The sequence below is a fragment of the Rattus norvegicus genome, chromosome 1 (assembly GCF_036323735.1).
Source record: "Rattus norvegicus strain BN/NHsdMcwi chromosome 1, GRCr8, whole genome shotgun sequence".
In the NCBI taxonomy this organism is placed as follows: Eukaryota; Metazoa; Chordata; class Mammalia; order Rodentia; family Muridae; genus Rattus; species Rattus norvegicus.
The window spans coordinates 182,662,376-182,673,489 of record NC_086019.1 but is presented as its reverse complement, the minus strand read 5'-3'; the positions used below and the strand labels follow the sequence as shown (position 1 = coordinate 182,673,489).

The 11,114-nt window shown below is 44.5% G+C and overlaps 1 protein-coding gene across 14 annotated transcripts in view; it reads right to left on the bottom strand.

Annotated features, from left to right (window-relative positions):
• Positions 1-11,114, bottom strand: part of Iqck (IQ motif containing K) — a 117,648-nt gene that overhangs the window by 74,836 nt on the left and 31,698 nt on the right. The gene's annotated exons all lie outside the window — the stretch shown is intronic.

Here is an 11,114-nt window from a genome sequence, read left to right as displayed (position 1 = left end):
ACGCGCATATTTGTGCAAGCCAAGCAAACGGGCAACCACAAGGTTGTTTTTGTTGTTGTGTGTTTGGTTTTGAGACTGTAAAGTAGCTATCTTTCCAGGCCCCGAGTCCTAAAAACAGAACAAAACCCAACAAAATCTATAGTTGAAGGTGGATGCTGTAGCTGATGTCAGAGACTAGAAGTTGGGAGGAAGAGGCAGGAGACCAAGGTCGCCCTTGGCTACACATGGAATTGAAGCCTAGCCTGGGACAGGTATATGAGACCCTGTTTCAACACACACACACACACACACACACACACACACACACACACGCACACACACACAAATACAAAGTTGAAATCAAATGTAAAGTTGAAGGGTAAGTATAAAGGGATAAGGCATATATTACCACAAATCTGCAATTTATACTGCGATGGGTCCAAAGTAGCACACTAGACAGATGGAGGGCTGAACTGACGGTTAGTGGGTAGATGCATTGTAAAGCAAATAACACAAAGCATGTGACATCATGGCTATTGGGTGGGTGTGTGGATTGGGGAAAATGGTCATAAGGAGATAAAAGGGGAAGTGTTTCTTTTTTTTTTTTTAAATAACACAACTCTCAAAGAGAGAAAGGCACACATGAGCCCAATTTGTAGTCTATACCGATTTTTCTGCTAAGCACACAAGGGAGATAAACTAAAAAGCTGAAGGCTGGAAGAGAAACAACTAACATTTGAGAACAAGAAAACCTGGTTTAAATGGGTGTACATAATTCTGTCCCCAAAATCAAGAGAACACAGACAGCCTTGGTGATGCACAACTGAATTCTAGCACACAGGAGGCTAAGGCATGAGGATTGCCAGTTTCAGTTCAGTCTGGGCTCCAGAGAAATGTCCTGCCTTAGAAAAAAAAAAAAGTTCACCAACAGAGAATGAATAAAGAAAACGTGGTGCACATTACAATGTGGAATTGTCTTCAGCCATAAAGAAAAATGAAGTATGTTGGTTGCAAGAAAATGGATATAACTGGGGATGACCATATTGGGCAAGTTGTCATCATTTAAGGTAAATATCACATTTTCTCATTTACTGGTCCCAGGTTATATACTTAATATATGTACAGATAACGTGGAAATGGAAAAGGCATTGTCTAGGCGAAGAAATGGGACTAGTGGGAGGGATGAGTATGCATGGGGAGGTAGCAGGACACAGGGTGATATGGCCAAGAAAGACAAACATCTCATGTTTTCCCTCATATGTGGAATTCCAGCTAAACACACATTCACAACATGAAAGCAGAAGTAAGACTATTTGAGAAGAGGAAGGGAGCAGCAGGAAGTTGGGGGAGGTGAGAGGGGAAAGCAAGGGGTGGAACAGGGTCTGAGTATTGTATGAACACACTATAATAAAATGCCATCTTATCAATGATTAACACTGATAAAAGAACTTTTTTTTTTCTAAAGACATCATCCAGGCTCTCAGATTGGAAGGTCTTTCCATGGGCCCCTCACATATAAACGAACAAACAAACAAATAAACAACAACAAAACAAAAAAAAACCCACATCATTTTCTATGTAAGTCACTTTGAATGAATTTTTCTGCCACTCTCTGGAAAAGTCCTCAAAGCCAGTAACTTTAGGAAATACAGGGATCTTAACTCTGCATAAATAACGCCTCCCCACCCCCAGTCAAAACAAAGTCATGTGAACCTGTGCTGGGTTTCCTTGCTAAGGATAAAAACATGCCACTTTTATTAAAAATTGATCACAGTAAAGTACCAGCATAATGTTAACTGCCCAAAATATTTTCAGGGATGTACCGATGGGAAGAATTCCCAAGTGAAGTTTACAAAGCAGCCATTAAGCAGGCTCTGTTTAATGTAGCTGTTCAATTATGTTCTAATTAAATTCTGCTCTCGTGCTCCAATTAAGATAATCCAAAGGCACGGTTAGACGTCAAGGGACCACTTCAGAACATCAGCCCAACATCATGTCTCATTGTTTCCGGTATTTACATGTCTCCTGCTTAATCTCTTCCCGAGGCATGCAAGCCAGTCCTCATAGGATGGGCGTGAGATGGTAACTTTGCAATGCCTCCTTGGAACACTGAAGGGCTCTTGTGCCAATCACCCGGCTGACTTCCTGCCTTAGAACCATTTCTTTCTCCAACTCACCCTGACCCTGACCAGTGACGGCAAGGATACACGAGATCAGCAGGCCCAAGGTGAACACTGACTGTGTGGAGGGACACAGAACTCTAGTTCAACAGTAAGACCTTTGTTGGGGTCAAAACGCTTTGCACACCTGGCTGCACAGTCTCATTCCCAGCACACCCAGCAGTCTATACAGTCCCTTCAAGGCCTTCTCTTTGCAGACATCAAGATGTGGGTAAAAACAAGCTTTGGCAGAAGCTCCCATAGTACACTCGTATAGACCCATCTCCATATACCTACCCTAAACTGAATTTACTTTTTCTTTCAACTGGACCCACAAAAGCTCCCAGACCACTCTTGCTTTTCATGTGCTGGCATTTGCCTCCTGTCAAGCAAGGTCCCCAATGGCAATAGTGACAGTTCATACCACTTGTCACATACCCTTCTTTAACTTTTTCAATGGCTCTAAGGGGATCAGTACTATTAACATCACCCCATCAAACAGACCAGAAAACCAAGGCTGACAGGGCTGAAGGAATCTTTCCAGTGCCCCAAAATTAGCAAGGGTTGGAGAGGGGGCACAAGGCCTCATCTTCCATCATGTCACCAGCACAGCCTTGGGAAGGCCTCTTCCTCCAGATACTGGACTCATTTCTAGTCTTCCATTCCAGGACTGTGCTGCCTAGTTTTATATGGACTTGACATAAGCTAGATTTATCTGACAATGGGAAAAAATATGCCTCCATAAGACAAGTCTGTGAGGTGTTGTCTGGTTAATGATAAATGTGGGAAGGTCCAGCCTATTTTGGGTGGGGCCAACCCAGGGCAGTGATTCTGGGTTATATAAGAAAGCAGGCTGAGCAAGCCTGAGGACTAAGCCAGTAAGCAGCACTCCTACATGACCCTGGCTTCAGTTCCTGCCTCCAGGTTCTTGCCTTGACTTCTCTGGATGATGGACAAGCTGCAAGTGTCCTTCCTCTCCAAGTTGCTTTTGGTCATAGTATTTTTTTAATCACAAAATAGGAACCCTGACTAAGACTTTTCTTCCTGTTGGCTTTGTTATTTCATTGTTATATTTCCCTGTATAAGCCAAATACTGAGCTGACCCTGTATTTAAACAAATTGTCTTACTGAATTCTCACCCATACAATGCTATATTTAAAGCAAATGGGGTCACCTGTACTTTAAAGAGGAAGAGACTAAGGCTTAGGAAGATCAAGGCACAATGCTTTCAGGTCGAAGGTCATGAATTCTACCACTCTCATAGCAGCAGTGGCTGCAACAACATGACAGGTCACAGCTAGACAGCTAGCACATTTATAACCCCAGCACCCAGCCTGCTACACACACCCTGTCTAAATAAAACCCAATGGATCTCACTTTTCTCTTGTTTTCCCCAGTGGCTTCCACAGTTCAGACATAAGTTTTCAAAAGAGGACTGTGGATCTGAGGAGAGTAGGGGTTCCCAAGGTCAATCTGTTGCTTTACTAAATGGTCATGCAGACAAATGACCTTCCAAATATCTATATCGTAGATGGTGATGCTCTTGACTTTGGCCAGAGACATGGTAGTGGGTAATGGTAAGTGCACTGACTCATTGCTGGTCCAAGCGCTGACTCTAAGTAACTGTGTTGTCAGCTGCGGTGATCATCTCTGTCAACTGCTCAAGGCTCAAGGAACATCAGGAAAAGAGATCAGAAAGAATGCAAGGGCCAAGAGATGGGGAGGAGGGCTGTGAAATGCTGGGTTTTGGACCTGACATGACTCTTACACTATCAACTCACAGCAGCTGTGACCCCCATAAGATCAAGCCAGACTAAATCCCAGCCTGGATTTCTCCTAGAGTGACTGGCAGTTGACAGCTGATGAAATGGGGAGGCTCTCTCCTTTGGGGATATGGTCACTGGTAACTCCTGCCCCCCCCAACCCCTGTCAATGGCCACACCCCCGTGGCATGTAGGCAGCCCACTATTGTATTCAGGAGTCACTAGTAGCAACAACAAAAGAGAGGACATGAAGACACAGTGACTTAGGTGAGGCCTAGGGGGCTCTGGAAGGATACAGTACTTTTGGGTGGTATGATAAAAAATACTTTGTATAAATATACGAAACTTTCAAAGAACAAAATTAAAAATATTTTTAAAAGGCGGCTGGGATACCTTGTGTTTCATTTTAAATTGCTCTTTCTTTGGTCACAAGCTGTAATTCTAGCAGTCTCTCAACTCTGGACAGTGTCTTCAGAGTACATATCCACCCTCTGGGCTCACCATTCCTAATAGTGATGCCCTAAGTTTTACTCACATATACCATGGGTTTTGGGTTTTTTGTTTGTTTGTTTGTTTGTTTGTTTGTTTTGTTTGTTTTTCTTTTTTGTTTTTTTCCAAATACTTATTTTAGGCATACGGTGCTCTCTGCATGTACACCTGCGTGCCAGAAGAGGGCATCAGATCACATTATAGATGGTCGTGAGCCACCATGCAGTTGTTGGGTCTTGAACTCAGGACCTCTGGAAGAGCAACCAGAGCTCCTAACTGCTGAACCATGTCTCCAGCCCCCTATAGATCATGTTTTTAAAGAGATATTGGTTGAGAGTTCTCTTTTCCAAAGTTTTCTTTTGCGACCAGAACTGCTTTGAGTTTCAGAATTTTGGGATCCTGGAATATTCACGCTTACACAAATATCTTGGGATGGAGCCAAGTCTATCATGAAATTAATTTATATTCCCTACATACCTCGTAATGCACATAACCTGAAAGTAATTATAGTTGTTATTTTTAAAATAATCTTACATGTGAGTTTCAAGGTAGGGTTTCTATTGCGGCAATGAAACACTATGACCAAAAACAACTTCAGGAGGAAATGAGTTTATTTGGCTTAGACTTCCACATTGTAGTTCATCACTGAAGGAAGTCAGGGCAGGAAGGAGCTCAAGCAGAGCAGAAAACAGCTCCAGGAAATAGGAGCTGGTGCAGAAGCCACAGAGGAGTGCAACCTACTAGCTTGCTCCCCATGGTTTGTTTATCTGCTTTCTTTTTTTTTTTTTTTTTTTTTTTTTTTTTTTGGTTCTTTTTTTCGGAGCTGGGGACCGAACCCAGGGCCTTGCGCTTCCTAGGTAAGCGCTCTACCACTGAGCTAAATCCCCAGCCCCGTTTATCTGCTTTCTTATAGAACCAAGACCACTAGCCCAGGGGTGACCCCCGACCCACAATAGCCTGGGCCTCCCACATCAGCCACTAAGAAAATGACCAACAGCCTTCAGCCAAATGGAGGCATTTTTTTTCTTTCTTTCACTCTCTGTTTGTTTTTCCGTGTGTAGTCCTGGCTGTCCTGGAATCTGCTCAGTAGACTAGGCTGGCCTGGAAATCACAGACATCCACCTGCCTCTGCCTTCCAAGTGCTGGGATTAAAGGCATGTGCCACCATCACCCAGCTAGAGGCATTTGTAAAATTGAGGTTGCCTCCTCTAATAACTTCAGCTTGTGTCAAGTTGACATAAAACTAGCCAGCCTAGTTTAGAATTCTCCCGTGGCATCATGTTGGTGTTGGTCTGGGGCTGGATCTTGGTTGATATGTTTGCCAAGCATGCAGGAAGCCTCCACTCAACGCCCAATACTGTATAAAACTAGGAGCGGTGGCTCATACCACAACTTAGCACTCGGGAGGTGGAGGCAGCAGCGCAGAAGTCCAAGGCCAACCTGTGCTAGAGACTATAAGAAGAAAGGAGTTATACATTTTGGGTTTTCACATCCACCGCTCACTCAGGCAAACCTACAGACAGCAAGAGCCATTCCTCTTACAGATTTTCTGTCTTCCACACAGTTAGTGTGTGTTAAGTGTTTTCATTTTTACCTTATTTTCATTATTTTATATGTATTATCTTCTTGTATGAATGTCTGGGCATCATGTGTGATACATGCCTGGTACCTGTGGAGGAGTTGCATCCCCTGGATATGGAGTTACAGATGGCTGATAAATGCAATGAGGACTTCACTGTTTCTAGGTATGGCTGAGGAGAGGGACTTTGTTGTAGATCCGAGGGAGAGCACAGCCAGAGGCATCTGGAAGAATCTAGAGTGAACGAATGGGGCCATGAGAGGAGGGGGAGATTGAGAGAAGTGGAGAGAGGGCAAGTGGACCAAGAGACAAGCCAAAGACCAAGAAGATGAAGAGAGACGGGGCAGAAGGAGAGGGATAGAGAGAGAGAGAGAGAGAGAGAGAGAGAGAGAGAGAGAGAACTCAAAAGAGGAGCCAAGAGTGTGCATGGCCAAAACTGCAGGGTTAATATAGGAACATGAAGCTGGGGGAGGGAAGGGAAGGTCCTGGGCTGAAGAGATTTATGGCAAGGGGTGTGGTGAGAAGAGCTGAGATGGGCCGCAGGTAATGGGTGAGCCCAGAGGTCTACACACACTCTGGTATGCTGACAGGCACCACAGTTAGCCATTTCCCCCAATTCTCTTTGAACCTGACATTGTGAGCCACCATGTAGGTGTTGGAAGAGCAGCCAGAACTCTTAAATCACTACTAAGTCATCTCTCCAGTTTCTGAGCATTTTCTTTTCAAGCGTGTGAGTGTGTTGTGTGTGTGTGTGTGTGTGTGTGTGTGTGTGTGTGTGTGTGTGTGTGTTAGCTGAACAGAAACACACAAAATGAATAAATGAACCAAGACCGGAAGAACCTTCCAGCCACGTCCAGCCCTGATTGCTGCTGATTCATAGAGTAAATGGTGAGCTAAATAAACAGACAGTATTCTAAGCCCCTAATGGAAGCTATTTTTGTGGCCGAAGGTTAACTGACGCTGTTTGTGTTTAACAACTGAAACACAACTTATGGAACAGTGATGATATCCCCCATTTGGCAGTCGCTCAAGCCCACTACCTCAGTCATCTGGCAGAAAGCCATGCCCCCTGCAGACAAAGCTTCCAGCCAGAGCGGGAGAGTCATACCATGAAGCCACTGCCCTTCTTTTGTAAGAGAACCCTGGGGTCACCCTTGGGACAGGCTGTTGACTTTGTCTTTAAAGTCTTGTTCTCAAAGCTGGACTTTGATTTTTAGAAACAAAGACAACTTCCAGCCAAGTCTGAGAATGAAGTAATCAATGCCCCTTTGTTGAGAGGGAACAAGAGAAGGAACATGGCTATAAAGTTATAATAAGATTGTTCTTGCAAGGCTCACAAACTGGGTCTGACAGCAGTTTTAAGAGTTGTCATGGGAACAGTTTTTTCTTTAAAAAATTAAAACCATTAAAACATTTTAAAATTGGCATATAGGAATTATACATATTTATAGGTTATCTCCTGGTATCTATCTGCTCATATGCAATACACAATGTTCAAATTAAGCTAAGCATATCTCTGCTCACATGGCTCATTACATTGCATAATGGGAAGTATTTCTTTCACTGATGGTCTTGATGCATGTTGGCTCTGGAACCAGAGTCCTAGGTTCAGACCCTGGTGCTTCCTCTTACTAGTCTCATGAACTGAGCAGCTCTCTGGTCCTGTTTCTTCAGTCATAGAATAGGGGAGAGAAAGTCACCAATGTCAGAGCCACATGATGACAGCGTAAGCCTAGGGGAGCTTGGCTGGTAGTGTTTGCCTCCCACGGAGGAGGCCCAGAGCTTGATTCCCAGCACCTCATAAAACTGAGCATACTGTAATCTCATAACTATAGCGGTAGAGACAGGAGGTTCAGAAGCTCAAGGTCAGCCTTGGCTACATACCCATTTCCAGGCTAGACTGGGCTATATGAGACTTAGGCTCAATACACCACCACCACCCAAACAAGATCATGATGTAAAGCAGTATGTTGGTGGTTTGAATGGTATGTCCCTCATATTTCCAGCATTTGAATGCTTGGTCCCCAGTTTAGGGAGGCTTAGGGGGTGTGGCCTTACTTGAGGAAGTATGTCACTGAGGGCAGGTTTTAAAAGCAGATGACTTGGTGCCATGTTGAGTTAGTTCTTTGTTTTCTGCTCACAAGTGTGAGATGTGAGCTCTCAGCGTACAGATTCATTTGCTTCCTGCTGTCCCTATCATTATAGACTCTCATCCTCTGGAACCATAATCCCAAAATAAACCCTTCCTTCTATAAGTTGCCTTGGCCATTGTGTTTTATCATAGCAACAGAAAAGTAACTGATACAGTCAGCCCCTGGCTGAGGAAACACTCACGTGACTGTAACTGGCCTCCTGGGCTGATTCAGAGGGTCACTGATAGACTAGATGGCTACAAAGCAGCCCCTGCTTTGAGTCATTATCCATTAGTGACTAATAAGTTATGTGACTAATTTATGGGTGCTAAACCTCCAAATATGAATTCGGGCACTAAATATGAATTAGGTGCTGAACCCCCAGATGAATCAGGGCATGGCTATTGGGACCCATCTGCTGCTGTGACTGTTTTTGGCTTGTTGAGAATTTTTTATCTTTCTAGATGAGAAAGAACCATTTCTTCCATCATCTACTTAGAGAGTCACCTCCTGGAGTAAGATGCTGAGGTTGGGCCACAGGAGAACTGATTGGCCGGTTGGCCTTGTGAAGGCAAATAAAACATTCCTCTTCAGACTGCAGTTTCCACACTTTAAACTGCTCAGAACACCTGCTACACCACCAGGCTGTTCTCCAGAACAAATGGAATCTCGTACACAAACAGTGAGTGAGGAAGGCTGACCCGGAATAAAGGCAGTCCTCATGCTTGAGAATTACTGAGAGCTTCAGTGTTCTTGCACACACAAAAGGTAATTACATGCTGTATTCTAAGTGTCTCTGTTCCCACCAAATTCTTCAGTTGAAATCCTAGCCCCTAAGGCGATGGCATCAAGGGGTGAGGCCTCTGCAAAGTGATTAGGTCATATGAGTAGAGCCTGTGAGGGCAACGGAAACAGACCTTGAGAAGCCACTTTTCCTAAAAAGCATGGTCTCCTCACTTGGCCTGCAAAGTAACCAGACACAGGATGCAGGCCTGACATGTCTGTCTGCTTTACTTTGGATGAAGGCACAAAGATGAATTGCTGTCCCTGATCTCTCTCCAGTCACCTCATACGGCAATTATCCAATGACGGTGAAGCCACATTGAGGAGCATAAGTAATCGAGGCTTGGGAATAAGATGGATCCTTAGGTAGAACCATAGTGGAGCCAAAGACCAACCAGAGTCCACCTTAACAGGCCGGCTTGATACTGAATGCCCTGAAATGCTCATGTCAGTATCCCAGAGACAAACCAAGTCCCTCCTCTCTTTACTGCTCCTCTTCCCAATGTGGCCATGTTAAATAATTCTCCTGTCTCTGCTTTTTACAACCACTTGTCTCTTTACCTGGGACAGGTGGCAGTCCCTTTGCGGGAGAGACTGTGTGAGCCCAGACTTTTGCTCCTAGAAACTCCAGTTATGGGCTCCATGTGAGGACAACACAGGACACAGATTAATGGCGCCTTCAGAGGAGCATGGAGCGCTTGCCTGTAAACCTAGCACAGGGAGAGTAGAGCAAGAGTAGGAGTTCAAGGCCATCCTCCGCTACATAGTGATTAGAACCCAACCTGAGCTGCATGAAACCACGTCTTGAAAAACAAAGTTGCACATGTCAGGGAAGGGAGCTGTACTATCTATGAACCAGGAAGTAGGCCTCCCTGAAGCAGGACAGAAAGGGAGAAATGGGTGGATATGTTGCCATACCCCTTTAATCCCAGCACTTAGGAGGCAGAGGCAAGCAGATCTTTCTTTGAGTTTAAGGCCATCATGGTCTATATGGTGGGTTCTAAAACACCCAGGGCTACATAGCAAGATGATCTCACAAAAAGGGAGGGAGGAGATGGAGGAGGAAGTGGTGGAGGAGGAGGAGACATGGGAATGGGGAGAAATCTGAAGGCCTTCACTCCTGCTGGCTGAGAATAAAACACTCTTACAAATAATGTTACAAACCCGTGGACATACCAGAATAATCCTCGATGAACTACTTGAAGAAGGGAAGACGTATTTGTCTCACTCGGGTAAATATTTCAGCCTATAAGCTGTGGCAGAGTAAATCGTAGCAGAAGCTGGCACAAACAAGCTGTTTGGCTCATGACAATAGGGAGCAAAAAGAGTGTGAGATGGTCACACCCAATGACCTAACTTCCTTCCATTTGTAACACACACACACACACACACAGATGCTTGCACTTGTATATGCCTTGCCAATCTCCACCATTTAACTCCACCAAGAAACAGTAAATCCAATCCCCTGCAGATCCAGTTAAAAAATTACTGCTTACTGGGCCTTGGAGAAGTTTCAGTCTAATGGTAAAGCGTTTGGTAGACAAGCACAAAGACTGGAGTTAGGATCCTTAGCACCCACATAAGACTGGGGCAGAAGGAACTGTATCTGTAGTTCCAGCTCCCCAACTATGAGGTGAGAGACAGAGAGGAGAATCCCCAGAAGCTTGCCAGCCAGGTACCTTGGCTTATACAAGAGACCCTGTCCCAAAAAGTCAGAAAGTAAGGACTGATGCTAATGTTGTCTGCTGACCTCCATGCATGTGCTATGGTGCGTCCATGCTGGTACTTACAAGCACACAGGTTCATCACAAACATATACACACAAAGATTTGTAAAAAGAAGGAAATGCCTTTTGTGTGCAATAGCTACAGCAGATTAACAAAAGGCTTTCAGCCTCCACAAAGTGCTTAAGTCACTTAATTGCAATCTTCAAAACAGGGCCTGACAGCATTCATCCACTTACCAAGCCATCCACCCACCCAGTAAACATTTAGCTACATTGGAGCCACCTATGAAGCAGAACAGAAAACAAGGAAACAAAGCAAAAATAAGCTAAGTCGCCATTTTAAGAGCAAACTGCAAGTCAGCGATTCTTCTTGAGCCATATCAAGATAAAATGTCAAGGGTCCCAGTGAGCCATGAGTGATGCCACTGCTTCAGAGCCATTCGGATGCAGTTTGGTGGCTTATGGCAGACAGAGAAGCCCCAGCTGGGTGAGCTTGTTTGATAG